This window comes from Bidens hawaiensis, unplaced genomic scaffold (genome assembly GCF_021521415.1).
Source record: "Bidens hawaiensis isolate Kalapana, Puna unplaced genomic scaffold, B.hawaiensis_p1.1 tig00020517_1, whole genome shotgun sequence".
Taxonomy (NCBI): domain Eukaryota; kingdom Viridiplantae; phylum Streptophyta; class Magnoliopsida; order Asterales; family Asteraceae; genus Bidens; species Bidens hawaiensis.
The window spans coordinates 8,815-25,325 of NW_027493135.1; the positions used below are offsets into that span (position 1 = coordinate 8,815).

Genomic DNA, 16,511 nt, shown 5'->3' on the forward strand with positions numbered 1-16,511 from the left:
TGTGGAAGCTCCTCCTGGTGGAGTTGATGACATGACCAAGCTTTCTTATCTGCATGAACCTGGAGTGTTGCAAAATCTGTCTACTAGATAGATATCAACTCAATGAAATATATGTAAGAAGATATCTAACTTCTGTTAACTGTTAACTGTTTTCTGTATTGTTATTTTCATTTTGGTGAGAGAAAACCATTAACTAGTGCAGCGATGGGAGGCTGTGTCATAATATTATATCGTATTCTGACATATGACAGACATATACTGGCAATATCCTAATTGCTGTTAACCCATTTAAAAGTTTGCCCCACCTGTATGATGCGAAAATGATGGATCGGTACAAAGGAGCGGCATTGGGGGAGTTAGATCCTCATGTTTTTGCAATTGCAGATTCTGCTTTTAGGTTATTCTCTTGTTTATTTTCTATTGTACGCATTAGAGGTGGAAATATCAAACTGAAACGGGTCAGTATGGGCTGTGAAATATTGGTAACGGATCAAATGGGTATAACATGATATTAGTTGTTATATGGGTCATATGTTGTTTTCAAATGCTTACAGTTTCCTAAATCATATTATTTAAAAGAAATTACAGCTATGGTTTTTCTAACATGTGTCGTAAAGGGCACATGTTAAAGAAGTATATATTAAACTCATATTTCTGTTTATAAATGTTGGTTGATATTAATAATCTCTTAAAATTTTCTTTCTACTAATGCTATCCTTGCTATAACTGGGAGATATTCCCTTTTAAGAAATAATGGATAATTTAAATAAGGGCAAAGTTGGCATTATAAACCAAAATACAGTATTAATTTACAAAACTTTAAAAGATGGACAAGAAAGTTGGCACGGCTGACCCAATTGCACACATAAAGTCAACATTTTGACCCGGACTCACTTTGCCATGTTACCCAACCTGTATAGATCCATTCTGTTTTGCTACTTCTATTGCATATTTAATTATTTATATAGATGATTAGAAAACTTTCTTATTTTCGATATATCAGGGCAATGGTCAATGAAAGAAAAAGCAACTCGATATTGGTCAGTGGAGAAAGTGGGGCTGGTAAAACGGAGACCACTAAAATGCTTATGCGGGTGGTCGTAAAGGCACCGAAGGACGAAGTGTTGAACAACAAATGCTGGAAGTAAAATTTCAAAATAACTTGATTCATTTGAGAAACGAATCTTATAGGTTGTTAACATATAGCATAATGTAATGCAGTCAAATCCAGTTCTGGAAGCGTTTGGCAATGCCAAAACTGTTAGAAATAACAACTCCAGGTGCAACACTGTTACATTATTGAATGAGTTAATAGAAACTTAAGCGCCTTTGCTGCAATTCATTACATTTATAATGTTTTTGATTGCAGCCGTTTTGGTAAATTTGTTGAGATTCAGTTTGATAGACAAGGACGAATATCTGGAGCAGCCATTAGAACATACCTTCTTGAGAAATCTCGTGTTTGCCAAATTTCAGATCCTGAACGCAACTATCATTGTTTTTATCTTCTCTGTGCAGCACCTCCCAAGGTTGTTTTACATTACGACCTTACCACCCTTTTCCCATTTAGCAAATAAATAATAGTTTGACCTGTTTTATAAGGAAACGGGTCGAAATTACCAGCTCTATTTGACATGAATCACACGTTCAATGACCAAGGCTTTGGCTATTTATGAAATCTTGACTATTTTTCAACATATTCAGGAAATTAAGAAATATAAACTGGGAGATCCAAGATCCTTTCGATATCTCAACCAATCCAAATGCTTCGAGCTTGATGGTGTAAACAATTCCCATGAGTATCTTGCCACTAGGAGAGCCATGGATGTTGTTGGAGTGAATGAGAAGGAACAGGTTATAGTACTTCATCTTAGTTTGCTTAATGATGATTAATATGTAACATAACTGCAATAACATGCTCACTTATTCCAGGATGCAATTTTCAGAGTTCTGGCTTCAGTTCTCCATCTTGGTAATATTGAATTTTCCAAAGGGAAAGAAGTTGATTCATCAGTTCTAAAAGATGACAAATCCAAATTCCATCTTCAGACGACTGCAGAGTTGCTATTGTGCGTTTATAGTTTTGATATCTTTGTTCTTTCTCATCTTCTGTAGCTGGCAAAACAGTTCAGGTCTGATTGACTAACGATTTTTTAATCCAAAAGTAAGAAGTTTTCTAGAATTTTATGCATAAAAAATACACCTTCGGCATCTTTTAACCTGTTTGACAACCGAATCGGTCCGAATTGCCACCTCTTTTATTGATATATGTGTGTGCGACTCTGAATTGGTGTTTATAATTCTTAGTTGTGATATTCAAGAATTGGAAGATGCTCTACTAAAGCGTGTGATGGTTACTCCTGAAGAAGTTATCAAAAGAAGTCTTGATCCTGAGGGTGCAATTGTTAGCAGAGATGGTTTGGCTAAGACATTATACTCACGCCTATTTGACTGGTAATTGGGGATTATCTTACAAGATGCGACAAATGGGCGGTTTGAGTATTGGGTCAAAATGGTCTGGGTCACATTTACCTATGAACACTTCTTTTTCAAATTATATAATTTTTTTATGAATAATTAATAGGAGCACTTAAAACTGTATTACTACATTAGCAATCTAATTGTTTGAGGCTCTTAAGAGGTTGTATACAATACATGTATGCGCAGGGCAACTTTTGATCCATTTCACCTTTTTTTCTTGTTAGTTTTTTTATAATTATTTTACTCATTTGAGCCACTAAATCAACAAGTAGTGTATCTGTGCAAAATTTGGATCCTAAATACAAGATGACACTTACTAACTAGAAATAGGTACTTCAGTAGTTTTAAACGTGCATGATTGTTATTCATATATGCAGGCTAGTGGAAAAGATTAATGTGTCTATTGGGCAAGATCACAATTCAACATATCTGATTGGGGTTCTTGACATCTATGGTTTTGAAAGCTTTAAATCCAATAGGTTAGTCTTATGTGCTGAAATAATCATTAATGTAACTGCTTGAGTGCTTTCTTTATTACTTGATCCAAACCACTTGTAACCATGCATGTATTGTGCAGTTTTGAACAATTTTGTATTAATTACACCAACGAGAAGCTGCAACAACATTTCAACCAGGTCTGACTTTTGATGTTTTTGACACTGGCATTGATAATTTTGCTGAACGTATTTTTATGATTATTGTTATTATTATTATTATTATTATTCCCGCTATATTTATTTGTATTATTATTATACAGCACGTGTTCAAGACGGAGCAAGAGGAATATACCAGAGAAGAAATTGATTGGAGCTACATAGAGTTTATAGATAATAAGGATGTTCTAGATCTTCTTGAAAAGGTATTTTAATCGTATGGTTAATATATGTGTGATTTTATAAAGCCTGTCAAACTTTATAATGGTCTATGCTGCATTGCAATGATGACTTAAATATTGAATTATTTTTTTAACTATGATTGCAGAAACCTGGTGGGATAATTGCTTTACTTGATGAAGCATGGTATTTTTTTTTCTACACTGTTTTTTGTCTGCGTATGCATCTTTTCATTTGTGACACGTATTCTGTTTCCAGTATGTTTCCAAGGTCGACTCACGAAACATTCTCACAGAAGCTTTATCAGACATTTAGATCTCACCCAAGATTCTTCAAACCAAAGTTGTCCCGCACTGGCTTCACAATCGCTCATTATGCAGGAGAGGTAATTTTAGTAATTACTATTAACATTCCATTTATTGTACATTAGAAAGCCTCTTATGTCTGCACATATTACAAGTTTGTGTGTTTATTTATCTTCCAGGTTCAATACCAATCTGAGCAATTTCTAGACAAAAACAAAGATTATGTTGTTCCTGAACATCAAGATATGTTGACCGCTTCCAAATGTTTTTTTGTGTCTGGCCTTTTCCCTCCATTGCCCGATGACAGTAAATCTTCTAAATTCTCATCAATTGGATCTAGCTTTAAGGTAAGGTCTTTTTTAAAATAACAAGGCACTTGTAATTATCATATCTATGTCTGTAATTTGATTTGATTTGATTTGATTTGATTTTATTTTCAATGCATGCAGCTACAACTTCAGCAGTTGATGGAAACTTTAAATTGCACACAACCTCACTATATTAGATGTGTGAAGCCAAATAATGTTCTTAAACCTGCTATTTTTGAAAACGTTAACATCATGCAACAGTTACGATGTGGGGTGAGTACTGTGCAAATATAAAGTAGACATATTTTCTCTAATATTTCAAAGAACTTAAAGTTTTATTTGCTCTTTACTAAGGGGGTTCTAGAAGCAATTCGCATCAGCTGTGCTGGCTATCCTACTCGCAAGAGTTTTACTGGTTTTGTTAACCGATTTAGCATTCTTGCTCCAGAGGTTAACAAAGGAAAGTAAGTAACATACATTGATTTTTAACAAATTTATTAATGATGCCATGCTTAATTTTAAAATTGGATTTTACAGTCTCGATGTAAAGGATGCATGTAAAAAGATCCTGGACAAGGCAGGGCTTCAGGGGTCTCAGGTATCAAAAGTCTTCGTTCATATGTACTTTGTGTAACATAGACAATAATCTGTATATTCTATCAGCTGTTTGCATTTCAATGCACTAAATAAAGTATTTAAATAATTTGACAGATTGGAAAAACCAAAGTTTTTCTTAGAGCTGGTCAGATGGCTGAATTGGATGCACGGAAAGCACAAAAGCTTGGCAGTGCAACCAAATATATTCAAAGAAAGACAAGAGCTCACATTGCTAGAAAACATTTTCTTGCTTTGAGGAAATCTGCTATAGTTTGGCAATCTTTCTGCAGAGGTTGACTTTCTAGAAGACTTTTTCACATTAAATGTCAACGCCTCAACGGGTTGGGTAACTTGTCAAAACAAGTTTGGGTTGAAAGAGCTCGTATTTAGTACGGGTTGGGTTGAGCCACAAAACCCTTTGTGTACATCTGTATTTATTGATAAATAATAATGGTTTAGTTATGATTAAGAAGCAATATTATTACAACAATAATCTAAATCTTTGAGTAAAGTAGGTGGTTTTATGTGTTAAATATAGGGGTCTGCATGGGTTGGTTTTGGGCTCAAACCGAACCAAAAACCGAAAATTTGTTTTTTGGGTTTCTGAAAACCGTTCAGTTTTGATTTTCCCAATGGCTGAAAATTTTGAGCTGAAAAAGAATGTCCCAAAATAATCAATCTGGGACTAAATTTTTTATTAATATTAATTGATTATTACACATTTCGGCCTAAAATATTTGGGCTACACCCATAATGGGCTACTTCTAACCCATTTGACCCGCTCTCCATTTAGCTAGGTTTTTTAATTCAGCTCGTTGAGATAAAAGCACAACCAGAATCCACCCATTTATAAGTAAAGGTGTCAAAATTCCCCACCCCTGTTACACAATACACCTTAGAGGTGGCAATTTGCAAGGTGGGCAGGGTAACAGGTCAAATGGATTCAGCTAAAAGGATGTTGTTTTTAGTATATGTTGGGTCAGATTGCGTTGACTCACAAACACTCATTGTCCATTTTTTAAGTGTCTTTATAATATGAATAACTAATGCGCTCGTTTTGATTTAAACGCAATATTATTTCAATAATTAACTAAATCTTAATAGAACGAATTAGGAGGCTTTGCTTTAAGTTGCATTTGTACATCCTTTCCAATTATATAGTATATAATTTAACTTCATGCACTAACTGCCTTTGTGGTGTGATGTCCACTAGGAAAGCTTGCTTGTAAATTGTATCTACACAAACAAATGAATGTTGCTTCATTAAAAATACAAACAAATTATCGGCGATACTTATCAAGGAAGATCTATAACAAACTTAAGCTGTCAGTAGTAGTCTTCCAGGCCCGTCTTCGTTCAATGGTTGCTGGTAGAAAATTCAGAACCCGACAACGAAACAAGGCAGCAATTCTTTTACAAGTAAGAACATTTTGTCCAAATTTTAATTATTTGATAAGCAATCAATGAGTTAAGTATTAACAAAATTATTTATTTCGATAATAAGTTAGTTTTTTGAATAAAATGATTCATGAGGTTTTATGTACTAAATTACTTTTTGTGCAACTTGGGTAACAGATAGGGTCAGGTCTCATTGAGCAAAGCACCTTTTGCCCGAAAAATATAATCTTTTGACAGTTATTGGCTTTGTCAAATATTTTCATAATTATAATTTTTATTAATAATAATCTAATTTTCTGGTTAAATTGATTTAGGATATTCTGTTCTTTAATAATACTTCTTGACAGGTTGGTTGGCGGGTTGGGTCAAGGTTGTGTTGACCCAAGACACGTTTTTCTTTTCCATAAATTTAATTTTTTGATAAATAGTTAGCGTCTCAAATATGATTAAGAAAAATAAAATCTAGTTTTTTATATTAAGTAGGTTTTATGCATTGAAAAGACACTTTTTGACTTTCAACCTGTTTTAGATGATTGACCTGTTAAAAGATAAAACATAAATGAATAGACGTATTTGACCCGTTTGATAACTAAATGGAATTAAGTTTCCACTTCTACATGCGAATAATTATATACCTGTACGGTTGATATTAATACAAGTTTTTAATTGTAGGCCCGTTGGCGTGGTTACAGAGATTATTCATACTATAAGAAACTGATACGAGCAGCAGTTATTGCTCAATGCAGATGGAAAAGAAGACTTGCTAGAAAAGAGCTTCGAAGATTAAAAATGGTTTGTTTTGTCTTTTGTATGCATTATCAAATAATAGTTCAGTTTTTCTATTTGCAGTTATTAGTGGCAGACATTTTGATCATATGAATGTTTCTCATGTAAATCAGCTTTTATTTATTTAATTAAATGTTTGTATGCATAGACACACTGTCTGTTGTTAGTAACATACTAATATATGATATTATTGATGTTTTCTTTCTCTAAATTTTCATTTACAGGCTGCAAGGGACACAATTGCACTCCAAGAAGCAAAGGATAATCTTGAAAAACAAGTGGAAGATCTTTTGTTGCATTTAGAGTTAGAAAAACGTTCAAAGGTAGTATTAGTCTATTACAAGAATTAAGAGTTATAGCGTATGTAGTAGGCTTGTAAACGAACTGAATGGACACGAACGGCGCATGTTTGTGTTGGGTTCATTTAACTTTAACCTAACACAAACAATTAACCAAACAGAGTTTTTGTATGTGTTCGCTTGTAAGAAAATGCACGTGTTTGTGTTTGCCTATGTTCGTTCGTTAATAGTATAGAATGATGGTCCATGAATGTAAACAAACACAAGCAAACGAGCATAACTTAACATGATGAGCGAACATCAATATGATGGACCTAAAAATTAATAAAACTAGACAAATTTGTAATCAATGATATTTTCATTACATAAAACTATAATAAGTTGTAGTGAACCTAAAGAATATTAATGAATATGTAAACAAATGAACTTAAGCGAACAAACATAAACAAACGTAAAAGAACGAGACATGTGTTCATGTTCGTTCGATTAACTAAGCGGACATAAAATGGTGCATTGAATGTTAGTATTCAAATTGACAAATTATGGTAACACGTATGTGCAGGCTGAGGTTGAAAAGACGAAAGATCGGGAAATTGAGAAGGTTAAGAAATCCGTGCAAGCCATGCAGAGGGAAGTTGAGGAATCAAATGCCTTGCTTATTAAGGAACAGGAGTCTGCACGGAAAATAATAGAAGCAAAAGATCAAGAGATTCAAGAATTACAGAATTCCTTGAAAACCATGCAGAGTAAGATTGATGAGGCAAATAACTTGCTTCTCAAGGAACGTGAATCTGCAGAGAAAGCAATTGAAGATATAAAAGAATCAAAAGACAAAGAAATTCAGAAATTGTTTAGTAAAGTTGAAGAAATTGATGCCTTGCTTGCCAAGGAATGTGATTCTGCAGAAAAAGCAATTGAAGAAGCAAAAGATCAGGAGATTCTCATATTGCAGAATGAAGTCAATGAAGCAAATGACTTGCTTCGCAAGGAACGTGACTCTGCTCATAAAGCAATTGAAGTGAACAAAACAAAAGATTTAGAAATTCAAAAATTGCAGAACTCCCTGCAAGAGACACAGAGTAAATTAGATGAAAAAATCGCCTTGCTTATCGATGAATGTGAGTCTCTACAGAAAGCAATTGAAGAGGCAAAAGAAGTAAAAGATCAGGAAATTCAAAAATTGCAAGACTCCCTGCAAGAAACACAAACTAAATTAGATGAAACAAATGCCTTGCTTATCAAGGAACGTGAGTCTTCACAGAAACTAATTGAAGAAGTCTCAGTAGTCAAAGAAATTCCAGTTCGTGTGGAAGATACAGAAAAGATTGCTAGTTTAACTACTGAAGTGAAAAACTTAAAGGTATTATTGGTTATTAGAAGTGGTAATTTCAACCTGTTTACTTTCTGTACTTATTTACGTGCAGATATTATCTGAATGGGAAAGACAACGGGCAGATTACTCTGAAAAGAAGTTCAGTGAAGCTTTGGAATCATGTGAAAATAAACAGTTGGAGTTAGATGAAACTTCAAGACGAGTGCTTCAACTTGAGGAATCTGTGGAAAGGTATCATTGTTGCGTACTGCTTTCATATTTAGAGTACCCCTTATTGGTTTTGAAGATATTACATGAATAGTTTATCTCAGTAGTAACGAGTCAACAGTTGACTGATTCTTGTTACGAAATTAGGCTAGAGGACAAGCTCGCCCATATAGAGTCAAAAGATCCAGTTATACGCCAGCCTGGATTATCGATGCTGCAAAAAATCAAGTTCGAGGAAGTACAATCGAGGTCCATTAAGGTAATCATAATAAGTATATTCATGTATAGGCCTGTTCAATAGCTGTTTGTGAACTGTTTGGCAAAAAGTTCGTTTATGTTCCTTTATTTAACAAATGAATGAACATGAACAAAAAATTTTGTTCATTTAGTTAAACGAACGAACATGAACACATGCCTCGTTTGTTCATCTATGTTCGTGTATGCTCGTTTATGGTTTCTCTTTTTACGTACATCCATTTATGTTTGTTAGTTTACGTTTGTTTAAATTCGTTCGTTATATACAGTTAATTTTTTAGGCCCGACAGGTTTATGTTTATTTTTAGTTATGCTTGTTCGTTTATGTTCGTGAACTGTTTGTTATACTATTAACAAACGAACATGAACATGCACATTTTCCTAACGTACGGACACAAACAAGAAAACCTTGTTCGTGTTTGATCGTTTTTTCAGTTAAAGTTAAAAGAAAGATCACAATCATGTCCCGTTTGTGTTCCTTCGGTTTATTTACAAGCCTATTCATGCGCCCTTTTTTTCTTTTTCATTTTTAGCGTGGAAGAGGAAAAAGGTTTCTTAGCGAGTTTAAATTTTTGCTCATTTTTGTATGTCATTGTATAAATGCACCAGGATATTCATAGTTCTTCTTCACCGCGTTCAATAGACGCAATAGACGTCTTAGATTCAGACGAGAGATTAAAGAAACCGCTTGATGATAAACCTGAATATCACGATTTGCTCACTCGATGCATTTCACAACGCCTAGGGTTTTCTAGAGGCAGACCCGTTGCTGCTTGCATTATATACAAATGTTTAAGGAAATAGCGATCATTTGAAGTTGAAAAAACCAGCATTTTAGATCGTATAACTCAAGCTATAGGCCAAGCTATTGAGGTACACTGGTATATAATATTCTAAAGTAATCATTGCACCTGTATATATATTCTAAATATTCTAAAGTAAGCTACTTTTTTCAAATAAAGACACAAGACAGCAGTGACATTTTAGCTTATTGGTTATCCAATGTTTCAACATTGCTGATGCTGTTAGAACGTACACTGAAAGCTAGTGGCCCGTCTGGAGACTCATACCACCATCGATCAAGATCCGGGAAGAGGACCCAGGTAAATAGAAACGTGTCAGCTCGTGTTGGTTGTTACATCTAATTAGAATGATCAGTCTTTGGTCTTTCTAATAACTTCTAGGCATGATGTTTCTTTTTTGTTTTACAGAGCTTTCGAGGAAGTCCTCATGGTCTAACGGTTTCTTCAATGGATGGTGATTCAATGGGGGGATCCAATTCCTTTCGCTCGGTTGAACCCAAATACCCGGCTTCGCTTTTTAAGCAGCAGTTGACCGCGTATATTGAAAAAATATATGGGCTGATACGTGATAACTTAAAAAGAGAAATATCTCCATTGCTTGGGCTGTGTATTCAGGTACTTACTCTTATACGGCTATATGCGGTGAAACAGGCTGGCTGGAGAAAACGGGTAGGCTTGTGCACGGACCGAACGAACACAAACGAGGCTTTTTTGTGTTCGTTCATTTAACCTTAACTGAACTCGAACAGGCATGAACACTTAAATGGACAGGTTTTCTCGTTCATGTTCGTTCGTTAAGAAAGTGAATGTGTTCGTTTATGTTTGTTTGCTAAATTCTAAACGAACGGTTCACGAACATAAAAGAACAAAAATGAACATATTTAAACAGAAATTAAGTAAATGAACAAGAATAAATGACTACCTACTAAAAGTAATCGTATTCCCAGATTAAAGTCTAAAATTGCCATAATCATTAAATCCAACATCGAAAGGTAAAAAAACATATATATATATACACACACACACACACACACACATATATATATATACACATATATATAAGTAAAGGCTTTTAAATATGAAATTCAAATTGAATTAAAACTAGTATAGTAATTAGTAAATATATTTGAATGAATATTTAAACAAACGCAAACGAAGGAACATCAATGACCATATATAAGGGAATGTAAATGAACGAATATAAGCAAACAATAAAACGTAAATCAACGGACACAAATGAATGGGACAAGTGCTCATGTGCGTTCGTTTATTAAATAAGTGTACTTCCCACTGAAAAGTTGACAAATGGTTCACTGAATTTTTGGTTCCTTTACAAGCCTAGATATAGGTAACTTTTGTAGGGGTTGGCCATGGAGACTATTTGTGAGTACAGAAGTTATACTATTCAGATATAATTTAGTATTAGAATAAAATGATTTATGAGGTTTTATACAAACTTTGGGTTTCTGTTGACTTGCATGGCCAGGTTTTTGTAAGCTTTTTAATATTTAACCTGTTAGAGATCAAACATAACGCAAATCGACCTGTTTATAAGTAATCATCATCATCATCATCGTACTCAGTATATCCCACCAATAGCAAAGCTATGGTAGGGTCTGAGGAGGGTAAGATGTAGGCAGCCTTACCTCTACCCCATAGGGATAGAGAGGCTGCTTCCGGTGAGACCCCCAGCTCGATAGTAGTTTTGCATCAAGCCTTGGACATAAGGCACATAGCACTCAATCATCGGGACACCGGCTGATCGGTGCATGTACCCTTATCTTTCAGCTATCAACGCCACTACATGATGCCTGATTAACCGTCCGTCACTTTTAACGTTATTTTCACGAGATTAGTAAAATAACGTCAAAATTAGTGCAATTTCCTACATGATGCCTGTTTATAAGTAACTGGGGCGAAATTATTATTTATTATTTTTTTTATGTTCAAATTAGGCACCAAGAATTACCAGAGCAAGTGTACCTAAAGGGACAGCTCGTACATTTGCAAATGCAGCATCTCAAGAGATTTTGCTTGCGCAGTGGCAAGGGATTGTTACCAAAATCGGATGCTTGTTAAACACGTTAAAGGCTAATTATGTAATATAAATGTCAATCCTGAATACAATAATCGAATTGCTAAAAACTTTCCTAATGTTCATACTGCATGCCATCTTTGTAGGTCCCACCATTTTTGATTCGCCAAGTCTTCACGCAGATTTTCGCCTTCATCAATGTCCAATTATTCAACAGGTTTCATGTTCATAGATATTTCATCTCTGACTTTTAACTTTAATTTGGTTTTTTAATGTTAGTTTATCTTTGCAGCCTTTTACTGAGACGAGAATGCTGCTCTTACAGTAATGGAGAATATGTTAGGTCCGGGTTGGCTGTATTGGAACATTGGTGTTACAAGGCAACCGAAGAGGTAACCTTTTGTTATCCATGTCTATTTACTTTAGAGGTGGTAATTTTGACCAAAATGTAAAAAATAAGTTGACCTTTCGTTTGACCCGACTCACCACCTCTAATCTATTCCATCATTTTATTATTTTTATTGACTTCCAAGAAGTCAAACCTCAGTATGCAGGATCAGCTTGGGATGAGCTCAAGCACATAAGGCAAGCTATTACTTTCCTGGTATTGTGTTTTAATCCATATAATTTATCTATTTATATATAACCTTGTAATTATTGAGGATATCATATGTTATATCTTGGTGTTAGGTTACTCATCAAAAGCCGAAGCTTAGGTTGATTGAATTAAGCCGTGACTTGTGTCCTGTAAGTTTAAATTTTTAAATTTTGTAGATTATTAATTATTTAATTATGCATATTCTACTGTTGGTATAACAATTGATAGCATGCAGATGCTTAGTATACAACAACTATACAGAATTAGTACGATGTACTGGGAAGACAAACATGGTGCACAAAGCCTTTCTCCAGAAGTAAGCCTTTTCTTTTATAGTGTGTAATTATATATACATATATGTATGTTTATGTACTTAAATATATGTAAGTAGTATATAAACGAAATGAACGAACATGAACACATGTCTCGTTCATTCTTGTAAATTTATTCATTTACGTTCATTTATGCTCGTTGGTTTATGTTTGTTTAAGTTCATCAGTTTACGCTTGTGAATGTAATCGCTTAAAAATTTTTAGGCCAAACACATTACCCTTTTACTTTTAACTAGTTTTAGCTCCATTATTTTTGCTCGTATATGTTCGTTCGTTTACGTTTGTGAACCGTTCGTTTATACTCTTAACGAACATGTACATTTTCTTAACGAACGAACACAAACAAAGAAACCCCGTTCGTTTAGTTGTTCGTGTTCGATTGCTTGTTCGGTTAAAATCAAACGAACGAACACGGACATGCTCTGTTCATGTTTGTTCAGTTCGTTTACAAGCCTACAAAAGATAGAAACAGCTATATTTCTATTGACATTGACTTAGGAACCAGTCGGTCTAATCGGGCCTTGCCAGGCCCAGTCTTGTAGTCCGCTGCAAGTCTGTAACGGGCTTTTAGCTAGACTATAAGAACCAAACTAGGACCATTGGGCTCAACCAGGCCCAAGAAGACCAAGATTACCAAATTGTAACATGCTTTTTTTAAAAAATTTGACAGGTTATTTCCAATATGAGGATCTTAATGACACAGGATTCAAATAATGCTATCAGTAGCAACTCGTTCTTGCTCGATGACGATTCAAGGTTGATTTTATTTATAAGAATATTCTTCATAGTATTTGAAGACATTTTTGTTTTTGTTTCATGTTATGAACTAAATCATGTGATGTGGTGCAGCATACCATTTTGCACAGAGGACGTCACTCGATCAATGGATATGATCATTGTATCAGATATCGAGCCAGCACCCCTTCTTCGTGAAAGCTCCGGTTTCGGTTTTTTAGCGTCGCGTTCTAACTATTAAAGTTAATATTTAGTTTATGTAGTCCCCCTGTGTATGCCTTAGGTTTTGCACTTCATTCTCACATATTTTTTTAGTATTTGCCAATTTTGTAGTCTTAAAATGTATTCGTGTAGTCGTTTGTTCACGTTTTCGAGTTATGTTTAACCTAATGTCAGCTAACCGCCAAAATCACCCTTAGACATACTTCCTAATGCTGCGCTTTTCATTTTTTTTTTTTTGAATTAATAAGTTTGTGAGTCTAATCGAGGTCGATTTGTTATGCTTGTTTATTAAACTCCAATATAGGCCAGAGCTTGGGCTCGAGCTTGTTTAGCTATTGCTAAGAGATATTTAGCAAACCAATCTTTACGTCTCGTCTCGATTCACTTCATTGACTAATCACACTAAAAATGTACTCCTGGGAATGGTTTCTTTTATATCGATTATTAAAATGTTTTGAAAGTTATTCTATAAATGTCCACATAATGGGGTGCTCGTTTGATTTAATTTTACTTCAGTATCATTTAACATGCAGAAATGACAAACGAAATGAAATGGACTATTGTATACAAATTTACATATTACAACCTAACTCACGCCGTCATCTTTCATGCTTTGCGAGTTATCTTTCATACTTCAAATGAACTAGCCAAGTTGCAATTTACCAAGTAACCTATCCATGTTTTACTGCTCATAGACATATTTAGATGTCTCATATATTTCACATGATATAGTATATCACAAGAATTAAAATTGAACATGCATGCATGCATTTGGTACCACACGAATTAAAATTAAATTTATTGCAACAGAAACCATCCCATCACTCATGTGATAAATTATGTGCACATTAATAGGGCAGGGCCATCTCATAAAGTATATAGTTAAATAAATTGTCCAAAAATAGTATCATAATTAAAAAATATTAATATTGTTCGTTCTTCCTTGAAAATAAAGATTTATATATACTTATATAGACAAAATTTAGAAAATAACATTATAACATGTTTTTCTTGTGGATTCTTTTCATGATTAGAAAATTTTTAAAAATCTAATAGTATAAAAAATAAATTAATAGTGTTATTTTTGTCTCTTAAGAACTTATATAATTCAAAAATTCAACGATATTTTTTGTTATTATTATTACTACTACTATTACGAAAAACATATAAAAATCATATCCACTTCGAATTTTGGTTGGATTTAGTGTTGTTTTTGTGGTTTGCATGCATTTATTCGGGTAGAGTCTTCGTTGCGATTTAAACAACAAACATATACGATTCTGGTTGTGCTTTAATTAGAGCCTTGAAAACCAATTTTTAAAATCGTTGTATGTATGTAAATTATGGTTTTGGATACAAGAGGATTACATAAATGATTTTGTTACTCGAGCCACAGAAATAAAGTTTGAAACGAGCTGAGCTCAACTCGTGCAACGATTTTATCGGCACATTCAAAACAAAATGTGCTAGTTGAGATCTGTTTTCCACATTTTATCTCAATATTTGTCCTACATGATTATAAGTTTGTATTATACAGTTAGTTATATATATGTTGGTATTGATATAAGTATCTAATATAGAAAAGGACGAATATCTCATATTCAAGAGTAAAGTGTCATTTTTGTTCTTATAGTTTGGCAAATAATACGAATTTGTTCAAAAAGTTTATTTTTTGCATATGGACCCTCCACGTTTTTCAATTCTTGCCAATTACATCCAAATCACTAACTCCGTTAAATTGAATCGTTAACTCAGGATAGACATATCTTTTCACTCTTTCTTTATTACATGAGTACAGTGCCAAAATCGTCCCTGAAGTTTGGTCATTTGCTAATTTCGTTCAAAAATATTTTTTTTTCGCAATTAGACCCTCGATGTTTCCCAACTGTTGCCAATTTCGTCCAATTTGTTAACTTGGTCTAAATTTAACGTTAACTCAGGGGTGTTACTGTTCTTTTACATATTTGTTTACATTTTTATTATTATTACGCTGAGCTTAACCCCTTTATATGACTAAAAATAAAGAAAAATAAACAGACGGATAATATATTGGATTCAAACATATGAATCGTGAAATGTTATATATGTCATCAAACAAACACATAATAACAATAATGTAAACAAACATGTAAAAGGACAGTAACACCCATAAGTTAACGTTGAATTTGGACGAAATTGGCAACAGTTGGGAAAAATCAAGGGTCTACTTGCGAAAAAAAATATTTTTGGACGAAATTCGCAAATATGACCAAACCTCAGGGACGATTTTGGCACTTTTCTCATATAAAAAGAAATGGTGAAAAGACATGCCTACCCCTGACTTAACGATTAAATTTAACGAGGTTAGTGATTTGGATGTAATTGACAAGAACTGAGAAACGTGGAGGGTCCATATACAAAAAATAAACTTTTTAGACTAAATTCGTATTATTTGCCAAACCACAAGGACAAAAATGATACTTTACTCCATATTCAATTATAAAGCATAAGAGGACATTTTATTTACCAATTACAATATATATGTTATCATCCAAACAATTAAATGACACGTTTGCCATAAAACTTTTGGGCCAAATTTTCACCAAATCGATGAGTTGCTAACGTTGAGATAACGTGTTCTTTTTATATGTTTTTGACAAAACAGCAAAACTAGTCCTTTATGTTTGAACGTTTTTTCAACGGACGTCCTTTCGTGAAAGAAATGGCATAAAACATACTTTATGTTTCAAATCCTTTGCACGTTATGTCCTTTGACGCTAACCTAGTTCATTTTTTCCGTTAAATATGGCCATGTGCAACGCACATGAGGGTAATTTGGTAACTTTGCCTATCGTCTTTATCCCTCCAAAATCCAAAACCAGCACTGCCACCACCTGTTGCCGACCGCCGCCACCACCACCACCTACCACCTGTTGTCACCATCACAGTCCCCTTCATATTTCTTCAAGCCCAAATTCACCCACCACCCCCCCCCCCATCATCAC

General features: G+C 34.0%; 1 pseudogene across 1 annotated transcript; it reads left to right on the plus strand.

The window, feature by feature from the left end:
• Positions 1–323: 323 nt before the first annotated feature.
• Positions 324–13,571, plus strand: LOC143560964 (myosin-9-like; annotated as a pseudogene). The gene is made up of 34 exons (XR_013140211.1): positions 324–498; positions 1,004–1,062; positions 1,222–1,280; positions 1,370–1,529; positions 1,705–1,854; positions 1,921–2,069; positions 2,308–2,454; positions 2,859–2,960; positions 3,059–3,116; positions 3,239–3,340; positions 3,463–3,500; positions 3,573–3,699; positions 3,799–3,966; positions 4,069–4,200; positions 4,282–4,391; positions 4,465–4,525; positions 4,639–4,816; positions 5,738–5,943; positions 6,595–6,714; positions 6,933–7,031; positions 7,570–8,367; positions 8,432–8,571; positions 8,695–8,806; positions 9,412–9,675; positions 9,765–9,905; positions 10,014–10,220; positions 11,561–11,704; positions 11,787–11,857; positions 11,933–12,032; positions 12,188–12,244; positions 12,331–12,387; positions 12,474–12,554; positions 13,241–13,326; positions 13,420–13,571. The product of XR_013140211.1 is annotated as a myosin-9-like (transcript).
• Positions 13,572–16,511: the final 2,940 nt, after the last annotated feature.